The 12924-nt window shown below is 41.5% G+C and overlaps 1 pseudogene; it reads right to left on the bottom strand.

The window, feature by feature from the left end:
* Positions 1–1005, bottom strand: part of LOC102468019 (receptor of activated protein C kinase 1-like) — a 7951-nt pseudogene extending 6946 nt beyond the window's left edge.
* Positions 1006–12924: the final 11919 nt, after the last annotated feature.

Genomic DNA, 12924 nt, shown 5'->3' with positions numbered 1-12924 from the left:
TTTTTTTTTTTTTGGCTGAATAGTATTCCATAGAGTATATGTGCCACAGTTTTTCAATCCATTCATCCGTACGGGGGCATTTGGGTTGGTTCCATGACTAATGTTCCTGAAGTCTTGAGAGAAGAACTGGTCTATAGTTTGGTCTATGCCATAAGCCTGTTTTGGTGACATATTCTTCCCTGACTTTTCCACAGGTTAACTCCTTTTGAGAGCTCTTTGCCTGTGTCCACTTTAGCGGGGTGTTCACTGGGACACGCAACTGCAAAGAAAATTTACAATGTTTAGTTCTTAAATATGGAATAAGCTTTCAGGTCACAATTTTACCCACAGCACCTGAGAAATGATTGCCTTTACTTTCAGTAATGTCTAGTTTTGAATGTCTAGAAATTTTGATTATGGTTAAAGGTGCAGGTGTTTTGATTATCCCTAAGACGTCTGAGACCTGTCAGTTATTATTTATTTTTGTTTTTGCCAGAGGGCACATATGCTCAGAACAGAGAGAAAGTGGAGGAGAGAGAGAGAGAGAGATGCAGAGAAAGAAAGCATCCCCCAGTGGGGTGTGGTCACTTTACAACCCTGATAGCTTCATGTCTCTAGCATCAGGATCCAGGACACGCATGTGCATGCACCTAGTGTGTTTTCCAAGTCATCAGGACTGAGAGTAAATCTCTGATGACCAGGTGGGATACAAACCCCGACATGCTGTGTTGAACTGCTGTGCTGCTGGCTAGCCCCTGCTGACCATTTTTAGTACGTTATTATGAAAAAGGAATCAGCCTTTTCCCAATCATTCACAGATCACAGGCTACTCCAGATGCACTTAATATCTATATAAATGTCAGCAGCTTTATCTTCTGCCAGCAGACAGGCTCCGATTAGGGCAATCAGGTCTGCTTGTTGGCGTGATTCTGTGTCTGGAGCAGAGTTGTCCTCTACGATTTCATTCAGAGACAGGGACACCAACAGCACAACAATTTCTGGAGTCATTTTTAAAATAAGAGCCATCTCTAAACCAGATCACATCAACATTTTTATAGTGTTTCAGAAGTCTCATTTGAACATGAGCAGTTAATCAGCCAGGGTAACACACTCATGAGACAGTCTGTCAGAGGTGGAGACTGTCTCAGCGAGACATGGTGGAGTGGGTGAGGACACTGCCAGGCAGGCCTGCTGACCAAAATACATGGGTGTGAGAGTTTGGAGAGGGCTTCAGACTCAGCCTGCTGACACGATGGATGGTACACTGACCTGCATTGTGGAAGCCACACGGCCAGCTGAGGGTTCAGATCCCTGGGTGGGTCTGAAAACACACCAGGAGCATCTATGTGTGTCCAAGTTCTGATGAGCTGGAGGGCCAGGTAAGGGGGGGGGTAGTGTGAGACCCAGTTGCAGATGCTTCTCTGTCTCTCTTTCCTCTGTCTCTCCATCTCTGTTACTTGGGTTCTCTATCACTGTTTATAAAGGATGTTTACTCAGAATGAGGAACATAAATAAAAAGTGGGGAAAACCTGCAATAATTTCTTAAATTACCTGCCTTGAAGTGTGGACAGTGGCCAAAAGCGCTCCTGTTCTGGGGGTGGGGGCCTTAGCTGCTGTGTCCAACTGCTGACCACATAACCTATAAGGCCACATGGACCCCACCGCTTTGAGTTAAGACTTCCAAGACATTTTCCCAATACTAAAGAAAGCACCCTGTAAGTCAACTATCAGGAGCACGTTACTTCCATGGGACTAGCTAACATGGCAAGAGGAGCTGGAACCACCAAATGTCTTAGAATCACAATGTTATTAATGGTTCTTAAGTTTTGTAAAAAATGCCATTTCCTCCTTTTTAAAAATTTATTATTTATTTTTATTTATATATTTTTAAATACATTCGATCACATTATTTAGTTTACAAGGTGATCATTTCAAAATAAGAACATTTCTCCCCGGTCGAGTTGATCAAAATATAACAACACTACCTCCCTGTCTCAACAATGCTGTCTTCGTATCGCTCCTCCAAATGTTCTTCCCCAGGCCCCACTCCTCCACACACCCCACATCTGGCATTCACATCCACCTCTTGTGTTTGTACATCCTTTAGCCTGTCAGTTTCAGTTATAGAGTGCGGACATTCGGTATATATTAAGTGGGGACATACAGTGTCTCTCCTTCATAGCCTGGCTTGCTTCACTCAGCAGTAAATCTTCCATATTCTTCCACTTTCTGTCAAAAGCCAGGATTTTGTTGTTTTTAATGGCTGAATAGTATTCCATAGAGTATATGTGCCACAGTTTTTCAATCCATTCATCCGTACGGGGACATTTGGGTTGGTTCCAGGTCTTAGCAATCATGAAAAGTGCTGCAATAAACATTGATATGCAAGCACTTTTCCAATGAAGAATCTTCGGTCCTTTGGGTAGATGCCAAGAAATGGGATTGCTGGATCATATGGCAGTTCTATTTGTAGATTTTTGAGGAATCTCCAAATGGTTCTCCACAGTGATTGGACTAGTTTACATTCCCACCAGCAGTGTAAGAGAGTTCCCCTTTCACCACACCTCCGTCAACACTTATCATTCTTTTTTTTTTTTTTTTTTTTTTAAATCTTAGCCATTCTGACCGGGGTTAGGTGGTATCTCATTGTTGTTTTGATCTGCATTTCCCTCATGATGAGGGATGAGCATTTTTTCATATGCCTTCTGGCTATTCGTATGTCAGCCATTTTCCCCTTTGATAAAAAAAAAAATAAGAAGCAAAATCATTTAATGAGCACAAAAATGGAAGATTATCTGGTGATGATGATATGTATGGTAATGTCTTTGACTAGACTAGCGTGCAATGTGTTCATGCTGGGAAAATCCATTTTGTGTTCTGTAAAGATGTATTGAGATTGAATGTGAGAAAAAAAAGGAAAAGAAGTGCCGTACTTCTTCACTGAGTTTCCTGAGTAGGAAACCTTGGCTGTTCTGTGGGAATCCCAAAGAACTCACCCTTTCTTAGTGAAATATTTTATTATGGACTTCATACATCCAACTGTTTCTGATTTTAAAGGATGTCATTTTATTTTAGGCAAAGGTTTGGGTGGCTCAGCCTTAACTGTAACAGGAGTGGCTAACATTTTTCCAATGTGTTTTCATGTGACTGGGACTGTAAGAGGTCCAGCAAGGTTTCATTAAGATGTTAGTATCAGACACAACATTTTTAAAATTGATGAATTTACATGGCCATGGCCCCACCTTCACTTGGCTGTCTTTCTTGTTCTTACATCTTTTGCTTCATCTTCAAGAACATTCTTCCGAGTGAAGACACATGTGTTGGGGAGGCCCTGCAGGTCCCTGCCAGGAGCTTACACAGGAGATGAGGGCAGAACGGAGTGAAGGCTGCGACGTGCCCCTGTTGGGACGGTGAGGCTGAGATTTACAGGAAGTTGTGAGTGGCTGTTCCCCCCCCACCCACCCACACACACACCGTGTTAATGGCCTCACTGCTATGAGGGGATGGTGTGGTCTGTTGGAAGAACAGAGTGGCCTGCGTGTTAATGAGGGCATGAGTTTGTTCCCCTTTAGCAAACTATTCACTTCTACTGTGTTTGTAAGGAGAAACAGAAAAGCCCCTTTTTCCTCCAAGTCAAGGGGTAAAAAGGGGCCCATCACCTCTGAAACGGCCTACTTTTTCAGCTGTCATTTGTTTCAGTAATCTTTAAAAATTTCCTTGACTTTTTGTAATAAAAAGAGAGTCCTCTAAGGTCCTTGGGCTATAAACTCGTAATCTAGAAGCCTCGTTTTGCTCTTTTTTTTGGTGAGTTCTAGAAAGCCGATTTGGCACAAAAGTGAGGTCACAATTCTGTCCGGTTTATTCGATGTCTTATAACTAAAATGAATGAAGAAAATGGTTTTATAAAGTGAGAGTAAAAGCAAGACAACACATTTGAGGAAAGAAAAGAAAGTCAGTTCAACTTGAGAAACTGAGGCATGTTAAAATCTGCCAGATCCAGGGGACTTGACAATGAGACCCTGTGACAACTGTTCTCCGTACCCTTCAAAATGGTGTCTTTCTTGGGAGTTAAAGAAGCAAGTCCCTCGCTGTCTCTGCACCTTGCCCAGAACTAAGCACAGTGGACTTGATGAGCACGCGGCCCTCCCACACGTCTGCAGTACGCCCGCCTCTGTGGATGGCCTTTTGCTGCAGACATTTTCTTTTGTTAATTGTGATACAGAACACTCCTGAGCAGGAATTTTCTTTTGTTAATTGTGATACAGAACACTCCTGAGCAGGAGAAAGGAAGAGTCTTTGGACACACGGCAGCCTATACCCCGGGGCTACACTTATGGACACACAGCAGCCTACACCCCAGGGCTACACCTCTGGACACACACAAGCATACAGGGCTACACTTAGGGACACACACACACACACACAGCAGCCTACACCCCGGGGCTACACTTAGGAACACACACACACACACACACACACACACACACTGCACGCCTACACCTTGGGGCTACACTTATGGACACATAGCACGCCTATATCCCGGGGCTACATTTAACAAAGTGACCAGATGTTACAGAGCATGCTCTGAACATTACATGTGTGTGCTTTGTACATGTGAGTACCACATAAATAGTCACGAGACAAAACTACAACAGACGTCAAGTTTAATTCAATAATTCTAGAATTAGGCCACATCACGATCTACGACACCCGTTGGGTGTTCGGATGAGCTCAGAGGTGGCAGTCAGCTTTATACGCAGATGTGGGCTGAAGAAGCAGGAACTAAACACAGTGGAGCGGTTTAGGGTTAAAATGGAGGGGCCTTCTTTATCATTGCAGGTGGGCAAGCTGGGCCATCTCTGGTTGTTTTATGTGAGTGTTCTGTTTGTGCTAACAGAACCACTTTAAAGCTCAGTTAGAGCACATGACACTTAGTATAAGTGAACCCATTCTGGTCGGTCTGTTCTGTTGGGGTCTGTCACAGGGGCCTATGCCAGAACGACTGAATGGATGAATTTGGTTTAGCGGCACGTACACATGTGCATCCAGGGACGTGCTCAAGAATCAGCAAATTTGTTTCTGAGGGTTGAAATAAGAATAACGTGTTGTGGGAGGATCACCCGGGCAGAGTAAAAGAACCTTCTGGGGTGATGGACATAGTCTGTATCTTTATTGGAATTATCGTGGCTACATGAATATACGCAATTCTCAAAAATTATTCACTTATGATTTGCATATTTTATAATGTAAAATTCCGACATTAAAAATCCCAGTACGAAGAGCTTACTCACTTTATTTTTGTAATGTAATTCAACCAAAGTTCCCCTTTTCCTCAAATTACACACAAAAAATTTAAATCATGTAGTATGGAAAATTTATGAAAATATACTGTGCACTTAAAAACACATAGCTCTCTTTATGTTGACAATCATGCTTTCATTGCACATTGCATATATTTTCATTTTGATACAGGTATATATTAATTCATAAATAGACAGGTCTTTCTTTGTTGTTAAAAAATAGTTAAGAGAGTCAGCTGGTTGCACAGTGGTTGATGTGGCTGGATCCCATGTGGCTGGCTATATTCTGGGCCCGGTGGCTTGAAAGATTCCCATATGTGCATGCATGCCCAGAGTCCAGAGAGGAGAAGAAGGGAGAAGGGACAGCAGTGTGCCTGTGTCTCTAGGGAGGTGCTTTCTCCCTCGCTTTCTACCTCTCTCTGAGTACATGTGCCCTCTAGTACATTTTTTAAAAAGGGTTAATAAATGGTGAATCTTGTCTTGCCAATTTGGTCTTCAAAAATTGCTCTGCTGTGGCCACGTGGACAGTTGTGATGGTGCCATGTCCAAGCCTACATGTGACCAGAGAGCTGGGCAGGGAGATGGCGCTTGCGAGTTCTGGTCGAACAGCAGCCCCTGCACCCTGATCTCTAGAAACCTTCACGCCAAGCCTTTGTCCTCAGCTCCCCGAGGGCACACACATGCCTTGGAACCTGCCATGGCACCACAGTCCACTTTGAAAGTGCTGGGGTGGGGCCGGGACTAGACTGGGGGCAGTGGTGGGAGCAGCCTGAGTAGATACCACAGACGTGGTTGACGTGGCCACTGCCAGGAGATGGGGGAACCTTTCATGGCCACAGCCTGGGTTGGTGGCAGGAAGCTGACTTCCTCTTGGTCTGCAAAATGCCAGCTCTGTACTCAGCATAAAAATGTAAAGTGTACACTTGGTCACAGCAATAAGCACAGCAGGGATGGATAACATTGACAAGTTCAGAATCTGTGTGGCTGTAAAAGTTGTTGCAATTCTGCAAAGCAAATAACCATAAGCTCTGAAATAGAAATAATATTAATGATCACTTAAATATTTCAAAAATAAAAATGGAATATTGTGTGATTGAAAAGTACACTCTAGTTGTGAAGCTTCAGAGGAACCAGCTATCAAAAGTGAAAAGTTCAGGTTAGTGCGTCTTGTAATTGCAGTGTGGTGGTAAGTGCGTAAACCAGCAATGTGCATGCAGTAACCACTGGTATCCGTAGGGCTTCCACAATTTACCAGAAATGTGAGACAAACGTGCATAATTCCAAACTCTAACCTTTTTTATTCATGGTGCTTTTTCTACAATTTCTGATGTATTTATTCTCTTTTTTATTTTTATTTTTAAATTGATTTTATTTTTATTAAATTTATTTCTTTTTGTATATACACCCAATCACATTGTTTAGCTTAAGCTAAACAATGAGAACATTTCAATATGTGAACATTTCTCCCCAGTCCCGTTGATCAAAATATCTTCAACCGATAACACCACACCTCCCCATCCCGTCAATGCTCTACCTCCGTATCCCTTCTCCAAATGTCCTTCGTTAGGCCCCACTCCTCCACATACACATCTGACATTCACACCCATCTCTTGTGTTTGTACAACTGTTAGTCAATCAGTTTCAGTCATAGAGTGCAGACATTCAGTATATGTTAAGTGGGGAAATACAATGTCTCTCCTTCACAGCCTGGCTTGCCAAAGACACAGTAATTAGTGTGAATCAACAGCCCTCAGAATGGGAAAATATTTTTGTAAATTTTGCATCAGATAAGGGACTGATAACCAGAATACAAAAGGAACTAAAGAAGCTGTTTGGAAAAAAGATGGTCAACCTTATTCTCTCTTTATATGTTGTCCATGAGAATGTTTTTTTATTGTGTACAAATAAAAACAGAAATTCCTGCAATAAACATAGATGTGCAAGCACTTTTCTGAGTAAGTGTTCTCATGTCCTTTGGGTAGATTCCCAGAAGTGGGGTTCCTGGATCATATGGTAGTTCTATTTGTAGATCTTGGAGGAATCTCCATATTGCTCTCCACAGTGGCTGGACCAATTTACATTCCTACCGGCACTGTAGAAGAGTTCTCCTTCACTACATCCCTATCAGCACTTAGTCATTCTGACAATTGCTAAAACATGGAACCAAATGAAATGTCCACACACAGAAGAATGGATTGAGAAAGTATGGCACATATACTCTATGGAGTACTAGTCAGCCATAAAAAACAATAAGACCTTGGCTTTTGATAGAAAGTGGATGAATATGGAAGATTTACTGCTGAGTGAAGCAAGTCAGGCTATGAAGGAGGGATATTGTATGTCTCCACTTAATATATACTGACTGTCCACATTCTATGGCTGAAACTGAAAGATTAGAGGATATAGAAGCATGGATAATGATTACAGAAACTGGATACAGTGTGAGAAGAGTGAGGAAGAAGGAGGAGAGTCTGAGGGGAGACTTTAAGAAGGGAAATAGAGAGGCAAGACATTTGTGGGACACAGAAATGGGTAATAATGGATTGATCAAAACGTGTATAGTATCCCCAACTGAACTGGTGTGAAATGTATTAATGTTGGAAAATTCATTTTACAAGCTAAGTGAAGTATAGTGATTAAATGTATAAAAGAAATTAAAAGAAAACATTAAAATTTTATGTAAAATTTGGAGAAAAATTAAATCTAGTACCTATTAAAAAACAGATGTTTAATAAATGAACCCTTAATAATGTGGAAAAAAAACTCCAGAAATTCCCTAATTTAAGTTGGTATCCAGCATAACACTTTCAATATTTTTTGACTCATTTCCAATAGGTCTACAAAAGAAAAATAATTTCCTGAGTGGATAAATTTAATTGAATGTCGTAAGATAAAATCTTGTTTTTCTTGTGACTCAACTCTACTAATTGCCTTTTCTTCCTTCTGAGAGAAGATGTGTGTACTGGGGAGCTCTAGAAAGTCTCTACTGAGAAGTTACACATGAGATGAAGGAACAAGCAGAAAGGAATGAGGCTGCTGAATGGCTCTATTTAAAATTCTAGTGGATTCTTTTGTATTCATGCTGGGAAAATTCATTTTGTATGATGTAATGATATTTAATGAGTGAATGTTAAAAAAAGAGTAAAACAAGGAAAAAGACTAAATTCTAGTGGTTGATATTTTTAAACAGTTGCAAGTTGATAAGATTCCCTTGTATTTGAATGATCTTACTCCTATGAAGGAGGGGGCAGTTTATTGCAGTGGGGTTGAAAACAGAGAGAGTAGCCTTTGTATCAAGAAGGGTGTAAATCTGTGTTCCAGTTATCAAAATCCATTTATACTAATATGTCTGTAAGGAAAAACAGAAGAAACCTATATTTCTTGAGCAGGTGCACTTTCTACTGTTATTTCAACTTTTGCAATTACACACGCACACACACACACACACACACACACACACAAACACATAGGTATATATACCTGTAAAATCACTTATTTACTTATATTACATTCTTGGCAAGAAATTTAGAGCACGAATTTGTGAGGATAAACTCCATTTATAAGGGCAAACATGGATCACAGGTAGCAATCCAAGCTGAGGAATAGCTTTGATTTTTGGTAAAATTTGTTATCCTTTTTAAAAGTGTCCTTGCCTTATGCAATAAAAGCAGACTGTCCTTTGGTCATTTGGGGCTCCTTGCATTTTCTAAAAACATTTCATTGGCTAGTCAATTGCTGGAGCAGGGAGCTCGTGCCCTGGTTAGTCACCCAGTTAATTTGAAGATTTTGTTTTGTTTTGTTTTAACTTAAGTAACTAGGTTTTTATCTAGTCCACTAAGGGGGGTAGAGGGGGTGTCGTTCTGATTTAGAGGCTTGGCTTTGTCATACCAGAATACTGTTTAAAAGTTGTTCCAAACCCTTCGAAATAAGCCAAGGCTTTTTCTTCACCGTCTCTTTACATTGTTTGATTTTATTCCAATTTATTTTCTTTGGAAATATTTATGACACAGTGTCATGAAGGCCTCTTGCTAAGAGAACTCACTCTCAGCCCTCCTCAGTGCTCGTCTTACATCCTCTACGGCAGTGGTCTATGAGAGCCTCTACAGCAGTGATCCATGAGCGCCTCTACGGCAGTGGTCTATGAGAGCCTCTATGGCAGTGATCTGTTAGAGCCTCTGCGGCAGTGGTCTACGAGGGCCTCTACGGCAGTGATTTATTAGAGCCTCTACGGCAGCGGTCTATGAGAGACTATACGGCAGCGATCTGTTAGAGCCTCCATGGCAGCGGTCTACGAGAGCCACTACGGTAGCGGTTTATGATAGCCTCTACAGCAGTGACCTATTATAACCTCTACAGTAGTGGTCCCCAACCTTCCTAGCACCAGGAACTGTCTTACTCATAGACAATCCTTCCTCAGGTGGGGGCAAAGGGGGCTCCCAGAATTATTCAAATGCACCACTGTGCACCCCATTCCCACCACTACCCTGTTGCAATATACAATGAAACAATCACACAGTAAGGTTCATGCTCCCATGAAAATCCCATGCTGTCACTGATCTGACAGGCAACAGGCCAGCACAGGTCCACTGCCTGGGGTCTCGGGACTGCTCTGTATGATTGTTCCAATTTACCCTTTTTTTTTAATCCATTCTGAGGCTTCCCCGCCCCCTTTTTTTTGATACCAGAACATGAAACAACTTATGTTAGAATATTCAGGCTCAGAGGTTGGCATATTTCATTTGAATTCCTAGCAAAACCTGTGGGGTTCTCAGGTGGGTCTGGAAATCCTTTGCAACATTTTTTTGTTCGGTTTCAGTGGCTGGACTGTATACTAAGGCTGGTTTTCCTATCCTTGTTGTAACCTTTCTCTTAAAGGGGGCAACCAAAGAAATAGGCTTTGATGATGGCCCTGGAGTCGGTTATGTTTCTTCTGGTGGAGGTGGAGGCAGAGTTGAAGGTGCAGAGGGAAGATAGTGCAGTGCATGAGACCTCAAACAGGAGAGGACAGAAAAGCACCAGAGAGGGTGATGGGGAGGCTGTTGGAGAAGGAATAGAAGAGGTCTTGACACATGAAGTTTTATTTAATTGTGAAATGGTTTCAGAAAACTTTTTATTTACTTCCTAAAGAAAGTCATTTATTTCTGTACCTGTTTTGAAGGCTCCTAATATCATTGAAAGTAATTTCCCCATTCAATTTTCCAGGTTCTATAACCAGCTCCTCTAATTTTGTATGCAAATATATCGAATTAGGAATTTCAAAAGATTTTCATTTCATCAAATTGAGTTTTGTGGCTCCATTTTTGTAGGCATTTACAAGATGCAGCTCATTAGATGTCATCCATAAGTGTAACTGGTGTCCCCAGGAAGGGCTGCTCTTTGACAGAAAGCTCCATTTTTGGATGATCAATTTTGCAAAAGTGACCAAAGACTGATATAGTGTGTCAGGTCAGAGTCTAATGTTTTTCAATATCATTTCTTGGGTATCATACTTGAGGGCTGGCTATATGGTCTGGTGGTTAAGGTAGCTGAATCCACATGGCTGACCATGTGGTTTGAGTTCCAGAACAGGCAACTTGAGAAGCATGTTGGACATCCCAAAAGGAAGGAAAGATGGTGGAGAAGGGACTGCAGCATGACTATTCCCCATGGGAAGAGCTTTCTCTGATCCCTCTTTCTGGAGATGTCACGTACATGTGGGAAAAACAAAAGTCATCCTTGAGTCACGAATCACTCACTTACATGGTTTGGAATCCTCTGATCATTGCAAGGTGAAAAAAAAAAACCATGTGTTGGACCAGTCCTTATGCACACCTGTTTGATTGAACTGAAAGTCCCAGCAAATATTCTTCCTGTGTCAACAGGGGAGAGGACCAGGAGATGGTGTGCCTCCAGAATTGACACACTGGTACCTCCCAGCATCACTTGTGGCTCAGATACACAGTAAAGCCAGAGGGAGAAAAATGTCTCTTAGTTTAAGAATGAAGAAATTTACCCAATACACTCTCAGAGTGGAAGCAACAGGGTTCAGTAACCAATAAAAAGACAAATTCCAACAAAGTGACAAGCAACAAGAAATAGCTATGAATTTACAACATACTACCTAACCTCATCTAGAAATGAAACTGCAGCTACTGGCACTTAGTCTGCCTGTAGCACTACCTGACCTTCTGCCACAGTCAAAGCCAGTCTTCTGCTATAGGTCTAAGGTGCAGAGGGCAGGATTCCATCATTGATACTAAGAGAAGAAGGGTTAGTGAGGATAGCCCAAATAAATTCTAGACCTTAGCTAGAAAAACAAACAAACAAACAATAAACAGAAGGGAGGTCCCAGCTTCTTCACCTCTTTGTACCCAGTGAGCTCTCTGGAATCAGAGGGCCAAGATGACCCATGAGCTGTCATCAAGAACTGCATCTAGAGGAGGACACTGAGTGATCTTAGAGGTGTGAGAGTTATGCCAGAAATGCCAACCTAGACAAACACTGAGGCAAAGTATGCAAAGACTTTTTGTACTTCTTTTCTAAAATCTTTCTTTCCTATTAAATTCTCTTTTCTATCTAGTTTTATTGTGGTTGTGGCTTTATTTTGCATGTAGGAACAGGTCTCTAATTTTAGTGATCTGGACCCAAAGAACCAAGGATTTTATACAATATAGCTCAGCACTCTCCCATCCTATGACAATTTCTAACTTTCGCTGTCTCTCTCACCTTGTCTCTCTCTTTCTGGTGAGCACATGTGCTCTACAGCAAAAACTAAAAAAAAAAAAAAAAAAAGGCGAAGTCCTCTTTTTGTAAGATTAAACCTGCTGCTTTGCTTGTCCAATATACTTACCTGCCCCTCTCACTGCTCTTGAACTTTCTAATGCCTTCTCCAAAGTCTAGTCCTGAGAGTGAGTTCTAAATGGGCTGATGTTTCACCAAGTAAAGGGGAAGGGGTACCACACTAACAAATGGGGAGATATAGAACAAATCAATAAAAGACTATCAAAGCAATAAAAAATTGGTTTGTGTTCATAACTTACCTACTCCCCAGAATTTAAAGAAGAGAAATGCAGAGTTGATCACCACTAGCTCTCCACCTATCCTGTAGTAAAGTAGGAAGGGCTTCTTTGGCCTACACTACTACGGCCCAGGTCCTGCAATCCCAGAGTGAGAAGTAAGGGGTGCTGTCCAGCCTGTGCTGATACTGTAGCTCATAACTTGGGCTACTATTTTACATTCTACCTGCCAAGCTCAGCTCCAAGCCACATTGAAAGTAGAGAGGTTTAGGTATACATGGATCAAACACTTGAAGACAGTGAGGCTCTGGAAGAATTTTCTGCTCACCTTGTCTCCCATAAGAGAAGAAGGAGAGAAATGCTTCCTCTGAAAATCTGAACCTAAAACGATCATTGTGGAAACAACATTCTCACCCACAGTAGAAGAGGGAAGCTGACACAGAACTAACATATACCATAGCAAAACATACAAACACAAAGCTACAGAAACATACTCCAAAGATAGAAAGAAATGATTACATTGCCACATGTCTAAAATTCATAAACTAGTCCTCCCAAATATCAAAAAAAAAAAAAAACAAAACAGGAAATTTCTCGTCTCCAAAGGGACATAATAACTCCTTACCAAAAATGGATAAAGCACACATTAA

This window comes from Tupaia chinensis, unplaced genomic scaffold (genome assembly GCF_000334495.1).
Source record: "Tupaia chinensis unplaced genomic scaffold, TupChi_1.0 Scaffold143902_1, whole genome shotgun sequence".
In the NCBI taxonomy this organism is placed as follows: Eukaryota; Metazoa; Chordata; class Mammalia; order Scandentia; family Tupaiidae; genus Tupaia; species Tupaia belangeri.
The sequence above is the reverse complement of the archived record's forward strand: the minus strand, read 5'-3'. Positions and strand labels throughout refer to the sequence as shown.